The following is an 8,080-nucleotide window of genomic DNA, read 5'->3' as shown; positions in this document are numbered from 1 at the left end:
CTATTTCCCATGAAGTGATGGGACCAGATGCCATGATCTTTGTTTTCTGAATGTTGAGCTTTAAGCCAACTTTTTCACTCTCCACTTTCACTTTCATCAAGAGGCTTTTGAGTTCCTCTTCACTTTCTGCCATAAGGGTGGTGTCCAAGGAGTAAGCATCTTTTAATTTCATGGCTGCAATCACCATCTGCAGTGATTTTAAAGGCACACATATAAGTAAAACATTCTTTGTATAGATAATGGTTTGTTGGATAGAGGAAAGCAGAGTCACAATAGCCAACTGGGTTCCTCCTTAGAAATTTGCTGCAGAATGAAATTAACAGAAATGCCCTCATTAACTTTGATGCCGTGAGTAGCCTGTGGGAAACGTTTGTCTGATCAATTAAGTGCCAAGTGTAACACATTATAACCCTAACCTTCTCTCCTTTATGATAACATCACCATGAAAGTTACTTGAATTCTTATTTTTTTCTGATCACTAGAAAACTTAAAATCTAAGGACGATTAAGTCCGTAGTTATATTAAACCAGCACTTTGTCTGTTTGCTTCCTCTTTATTTCTTAGCCACGGAAATAAAGATTCGGGGCTATTTTGTAATCTTAAAGAGTCTTACAAAAGGTACAAAAAAACCACAATGAATATATGAATAAATACGCCTGTGTTGTTTTTGAAAGCAAGCATTTCCACTGTCATTACTTCACTTACTCTTCATTGCAGTCCCAGAACAAAATGTTCAAAGCAAGTGGTTCAACCTAATTTGATCACTGGACAAACTAAGGATCAGAGAAACTTACTTCAAAAATATGAATGGCTTAGTGCAAAAGTCTCCGTACATTTTATTATATTTTGGGCATGCTTCTCATTGTTTAAAAAGGGTTTTTAACCAAAGGGAAAAAAGTTCAAACTGACCTTTGGGCAGTTGTGTTCATACTCAGGACTTTAAGTGATTCAGAACTTTTGAGTGATTACAGAAAAGCCATATACTCATTACTGTAGGGCATCCTCCTAGAAGAGTAATTCACCCCAGTGTGTTCATCCAGAAATCCCTCCAGGCCCAGCGTGTGCTAAGGCTGCACTTAGAGTTGTGGGAGGAATTTTCCATTAGCAAGAAATACATTCATTATATAGAATGTAAGTCTCTACAATTTAGCCTCACCCTATTTTTGTCTACAAAATTTTACCTTATGGTGGTATATAAAACACAAATCTTGAAAACAAGACCATGGACCATGACTAAAGTACAGTAGTTGAATTATTCCACTTTCTATAGAGCTGCAATCTGACTGTCTCATACAAACACCATTTTGTCAGTAATACGCATTTATGGATCATAGTTTGAGTAAGCACGATTGAGATGAGGTGACTTTGCTTGATAAGCAGAATATTCATAAAAGACACAATTATTCTTCCTTCCTGATCACGTAAGATCAACAACAGTGGCATTTGTCTTTGTGTGCTTACGCTGGCATGCTGCAGTCCATGGGGTCGCAGAGTCAGACACGACTGAGAGACTGAACAGTAAGTATGCTATGAACTCTATAGGTGCTTCCTATATTGTAAAACAATATACATTGTTTTATTTAAACCATATAACAATCCTAAAAGGCATCATTATAAACTTAATGTTTTGGCTGATGAAATCAAGATGGGTAATATTTAAGCACATTTATCTCTTTCTTTATTGGCGAGTTGGTGATGGACAGGGAAGACTGGCGTGCTGCGATTCATGGGGTAGCAAAGAGTCGGACACGACTGAGCGACTGAACTGAACTGATCTCTTTCTTAAGCTTCAAACCCTACACTTTTTCCATTCTGTAAGGAAATAGCTCAACATTTAAAAAAAGATTTATATTTGTTTTTCATTAATGCTTTACAGAAGATATGGGGTTTTACCTTTGAAAAAAATCCTCTGGAAGGCTGCATTGGGTATATACACATACCTTCATTAACTTAAGAAAAAAGATCTCCTGATCTTTTCATCTTTTATTTTTCTCGTGTTTGTTGATACATATGTGTTTTTTCTCCATGGATTTTTCAGTCAGGGTCAATCAGCTGAACTTCAAGTATGTGTCAGTGGTCTTTGTGGTGTTTCCCTGTTGGGATGGCAGAGCTCTGTTGCCATTTTTTTCTCTCCAATAAACTTTAAAAACATGAGGGAAAAATTCTCCAGAAGACAAAGGTCTGTTCCAGCACTATCGTGGTTGATTTCAGTAATTGAAGGAAGAAACATAGTGGGCTTGGGGGACATGTCTACATCAAGGTCTCTATCTGTAGGGGAAAATAAAGTAGTCATTTAAAAGAGTTGCTAGTTAAATACAAACGTGGTGTGGATTGAAACAACCCAGCAAGAGGTAAAAGGAAGAAAAATTGCCATTGAATTACAGGCTGGCTGTTCATCTGCAGTAGATGGTTAGTGGTCAATGCTGTTCTTATTTTCAATGGGAAGAGAAATTCAAGCCATCATGTGACTTGAAAAAAATCCCAGCTATTAAGTAACAAAGGATAGATTACACGTTGGCCTTCATTCTTTCTCCACATGTTAAAGTGAGGTGTGACTTTTAAGTGCCCCATATCAAGGCTTCCAACATTCATGAACACATTTTTAAACAATCTCTTTTATTAGGAGAATCGGCATATATACACTACCAAGTGTAATATAGATAACTCTTGAGAAGCTGCTATTTGACACAGGGAGTCCAGTTTGGCACTCTATGATTACCTAGAAGGGGGGTGAGGAGAGGGAAGGGAGGCTCAAGAGGGAGGTGATATGTGTATATTTATGGCAGAAACCAATATAACATTGTAAAGAAATTTTCCACCAATTATAAAATAAATTTTAAAAACTAGAAAAAAATATATTTAAAAAATCTCTTTTGGTCTATCATAGGGGAGCCTATTTCAGGGAGGATAGGTGGTATGGTCCTGGAGAAGAAAATGGCAACCTACTCCAGTATTCTTGCTGGGAAAATTCCATGGACAGAGGAGCCTCATAGGCTGCAGTCCATGGGGTCGCAGTTGGACACAATTGAGCAACTTCACTTTCACTTTCAGGTGGTATGGTGGGAATGAGTATACAAAAGGAGACCAGGTACCTATGATGATCTCTCTACAGGACATACAAAAACATACATTTAAATCTAATTTTTCTCACCAAATGGGATAAAGCATGCTAAAGAGAGACAAGTAACTCAAATTCAATTTTTTGTGGGTGAGTGGACAGTCATGTCTCATCACCAATACCTTACCTGCCTAACCCTCTCTGCAGGGTCACCAAATGAATGACATTAAATTTTATGATGCTTGTACTATTGATGCACCAAAGGCATGAACTGGCTTTATTTCAAGACTATTTCTTCCATTTTATAGAATAGATGTTGAAGTCAATGATCCCCTTTTTCTTCATTTTCCTTCCAAAGACTCCAGCATCAAGGTCCCTTTCTAATTTTATGGTAGGAAAAACATATCTTACTGTAAAATTTGGTGTGCTCCCTTATCACACGGAAGTTAATTATAACTGTAATTCCACTACATTTTTCATCTTTTAAATTTTTTGCTTACTTTTTTTTAATAGAGATAGAAGAGATTGAAATCTTATCCTGTGCTTCCTGCTAGGTCATCACAGGCCTCTTTCCTTCTACTTCCCTGAGTGACATTGATCTTCTAGTCTTATTTTTTGCCATGGTCTGTACCTATGTATTTTATCTTATGTCTTCTCAAATAGATTTTGGAAACTAGCATTTTAAATTTTAAACTAGCATTTAAACTAGCATTTTATATGTGTATACCTGAAATTTGAAATTAAAATTAAAAAAAAATAAAAAATAAAATAAATGAATAAACTAGCATTTTAAATAATAGTCTGTGCATTATAGCTTGTTTCCTTTACTGCCCTGAGGGTTGATAATTTAGTAAGTTCTAACTCCAATATGGCAGGAGGAATCAGATAATATGTTTGCAAATCTTAATTCTTTGATAAAGATACAAAATATACAGAATTTTTAAAAATTGTGCCTGTTTTAAAATCGTGTCCATATTGTTTCAATACTTACAGAAATGTAGAGAGAAATTGACCGGGCTACCATGACACAGAGGTGACTCCCAGCAAATAACATACAGTATGAATGTGTCAGGAACTGAAGAACCGTCCCTTCTCTGCCTGGGCTGCTTAGCTTACGTCTGTTTCCGTTTTACATCAATTGGGAGTAGGGTTTCACCTTTTCTCACCATTTTGCCTGAATATTTTAAATCTCCTTTCAAAAACTTTCACGTATAAAGTCAATTCTTTGCCGAGAGTGTGATGCAGAGTTAATATGTCTCTACTTATCAATGAGGAATATTTATAGGAATAATATACTTGAGCATTTAATAAATGTATGTTCCATATGTTTTACAGGTATTTTTGTGATTTGTAGTGTTGAGGTGTAAGTATCTCAAATGATTCTAAAGAAGCTTCATTCCAGAATCGAGCCTCATTTAGGAGACCACATGAGTTGTTATGGACTTTTTTTGCAGTATAATTATTCTACAACATTGTGTTAGTTTTTGCTGTTCAACATGGTAGCTGTGTGCCTGCTTGCTAAGTTGCTTCAGTCATGTCGGACTCTTTGCGACCCTATGGACAGTAGCCTGCCAGGCTCCTCTATTCATGGGTTTCTCCAGGCAAGAATACTGGAGTGGGTTGCCATGCCCTCCTCCCGGGGATCTTCCCAACCCAGGAATCAAAACCACCTTCCTACACTGGCAGGCAGGTTCTTTACACTAGAACCACCTGGGAAGCCCCATGTATAAATTTATCCTCTTCTTGAACCTCCCTCCCATCCCTCCATCCCACACACTTGTGTCATCACAAAGCTCCAGGCTGAGCAACCTGTGTTATACAGCAGCTTTCCACTAGCCATCTATTAATGGCACCCCACTCCAGTACTCTTGCCTGGAAAATCCCATGGACAGAGGAGCCTGGTGGGCTGTAGTCCATGGGGTCATGAAGAGTCGGACACGACTGAGCAACTTGACTTTTACTTTTCACTTTCATGCATTGGAGAAGGAAATGGCAACCCACTCCAGTGTTCTTGCCTGGAGAATCCCAGGGATGGCGGAGCCTGGTAGGGTCGCACAGAGTCAGACACAACTGAAGCGACTTAACAGCAGCAGCAGCAGTGAATATATGTCCATGGTACTCTTTCAATCCCCATGGGTAGTGGATATATGTCCAACCCTCCCCATCCCCATGGGTCCACAAGTTGTTCCTCTACATCTGTGTCTCTATTCCCACCCTACAAATAGGTTCATCTGTACCACTTTTCTGGGTTTCATATATATGCATTAATATACAATACTTGTTTTTCTCTTTTTGACGTATTTCACAGACTATAGGTAACAGACTTTGAATTCTGAATGATGAGCTTGTAAGCTATTCATTGCTGAAAGACTGCTCCTTTTGACTTGAAAATTGACTGATATTTTCTAGGGCATTAAATGAATATCATATCTTGCTCAAAAGAGGTTTTTATTGGGTTTGGTATTTTCTGCAGTATTTGGCTGGGTGTTTTCTACCTCCATCATGATTGGAAGCAGCCATGGGATATGAAATTAAGTATAATGAACTTTAGTACAAATGCTCCATTTCTTTTAAAGCTTCAATATTTCTGACAAATATGATGCAAAACAGAAAGAAAATTCAATGCAATGGTGTCATTCTGTTGAGATACACTAAGAATCCTATTTTGAATATTTAATAAGTCTATATTCAATATGACTTCTATAAACTTCTTAGGGGGAAGAGAAGTCATTTTAGTGCCATGATTAGAAGCAGAAGCATTGTTTTCACACATGAGTAGTAAAACAACTTATGAGCTAATTGAAAAACAGTGGTTCCTACTGTTAGGAACAGTTAATACTCAGAACATAAAAATATGACTTAAATATTTCTCATATGACTTAATTGTTCAGACCATGCACTTTAGAATAGACAAGTCTCTATTGGATCCTAAACTTTGTAATGTAACCTGTCATAATTTTAAGCAAGTACCGAAACTTCTCTAAATCTATTTCCTTACCAACAAAGTGGGAATAAGAAGATTACTGTTGAGGAAAGAGATAAGGCACTGAAACGCCTTATCATGGTGTCTGGCCCTCAGAAAATAGTAGCTAATATTAAAATATTCAACAGGATGGTTTAGGAAGATTTCATCAAATGCTTTCATCCAACATAATAACTATTACACCAATTAGGAAGAGAAATAAGCTCATCAGTTCAAGAACTCCTGCCTCTGAGCTACACACCATAGAACATGGGTCCCAACCAAGCCAGAATCTAGAATGCTTTCCTAGAGTAGAAGCTGTTTGAGCATTAGGACTTGTTCTATCTGTGTCTTGTTTACCCTTTTATCTCATCCAGCACAGAAAATGTCCTCAATAAGTATTTGCTGAAACAATAAGTAAATGAGGACACACAACCATGCAGACCCTTTTCATGGACTTTGGAGCTGAGATGGCTCATTGAGCTCACAAATTCCATGAAACTGGTCCATATCCAGGCAATGTAGCCAGATATGTGACTGCAGGAATTTCAACTGATCTCAGACTCTCTCCAAGAAGTTAAGTGGAATTTATCAATATCTATATAGTCCCTGGAGAATCCCAGGGACGGGGGAGCCTGGTGGGCTGCTGTCTCAGGGGTCACACAGAGTTGGACATGACTGAAGCGACCTAACAGCAGCAGCATAATCATGTACTATATGAATTTTTATGCACAGATTTTAAGGATGAGATGAAAACCAATAATATAGGTTTTAAAGATTATTGTGAGATAGGAGCACTGCGCTTTATCTCAAACTCTAGAGGACAAATAATTAAGAAAAGTGTTTCTCACTTAATATACTGTCTATAAGAAAAGGAACTTGAACCAATAACTTTTACCAACATAATGATATAGTATATTAAAGGTGTAAGAATATTGAAACATAAATGAAACAATAAAGCATACATGGTCCTCAAAATGGTTTACTATCTAATTTTAGTCTATTGTGTGTGTGTGTATTTTAAAAGGAGAATTTTAGTCTACATCCAAGCAGAAAATATATTAGTTGCAAAGTAATTTAGTTTCCCTACACAATGACCAGTAGCTGAAGAATTGCTATTCTTATGTTGAGGCCAAGAATGTGACAGTCAGATAAAAGGAATATTAATTTTAAAAAATCTGTCAGTCTTTTATAACCCAGGTAAAAGTAGAAAAAAAGTTACTGACAAGGGGGAGCTACTATGAGCTCAATCACTTTTCCAAATATTTTATTCCTTCCTGGACTGTCACACTGATTAAAGCTCCTACAAATATCTTAGCCTTCTCCTAAGCTTCAGGCCATGACAGCAGTTTGTCCTGGCAATTTGGTCTTGTGGATTGTTTTGGAAGTCCTTGAACATAGGTTAGGGTTAGGGTTACAGCAGTTGATATTTTACAAGTTTTCCTCACCTAAATGGACACAAATGTTTGTTTTCCTTGGAGGAGAAATCATTGAAAATACTGATAATAGATGAAGGAATTAAAAAGAGAAAAAGAAGAGTATGCCCAGCAGTGGGATTGCTGGATCATAAGGCAGTTCTATTTCCATACACACTGAGGAAACCAGAAGGGAAAGAGACACGTGTACCCCAATGTTCATCGCAGCACTGTTTATAATAGCCAGGACATGGAAGCAACCTAGATGTCCATCAGCAGATGAATGGATAAGAAAGCTATGGTACATATACACAATGGAGTATTACTCAGCCATTAAAAAGAATACATTTGAATCAGTTCTAATGAGGTGGATGAAACTGGAGCCTATTATACAGAGTGAAGTAAGCCAGAAGGAAAAACACCAATACAGTATACTGACGCATATATACGGAATTTAGAAAGATGGTAACGATAACCCTGTATACGAGACAGCAAAAGAGACACTGATGTATAGAACAGGCTTATGGACTCTGTGGGAGAGGGAGAAGGTGGGAAGATTTGGGAGAATGGCATTGAAACATGTAAAATATCATGTATGAAACGAGATGCCAGTCCAGGTTCAATGCACGATACTGGATGCTTGGG

General features: G+C 37.5%; 1 pseudogene across 1 annotated transcript in view; it reads right to left on the bottom strand.

Annotated features, from left to right (window-relative positions):
• Window positions 1–8,080, bottom strand: part of LOC104980432 — a 25,890-nt pseudogene that overhangs the window by 9,970 nt on the left and 7,840 nt on the right. Inside the window, exons 4-5 of the transcript XR_824258.1 lie at window positions 6,006–6,044; window positions 1,937–2,268 (exon numbers count right to left, since the gene is read on the bottom strand). The product of XR_824258.1 is annotated as a T-cell receptor gamma chain C region C10.5-like (transcript). The remainder of the gene's footprint in view (window positions 1–1,936; window positions 2,269–6,005; window positions 6,045–8,080) is intronic.

Source organism: Bison bison, unplaced genomic scaffold (genome assembly GCF_000754665.1).
Source record: "Bison bison bison isolate TAMUID 2011002044 unplaced genomic scaffold, Bison_UMD1.0 scf7180017864499, whole genome shotgun sequence".
Classification (NCBI taxonomy): Eukaryota; Metazoa; Chordata; class Mammalia; order Artiodactyla; family Bovidae; genus Bison; species Bison bison.
The sequence above is the reverse complement of the archived record's forward strand: the minus strand, read 5'-3'. Positions and strand labels throughout refer to the sequence as shown.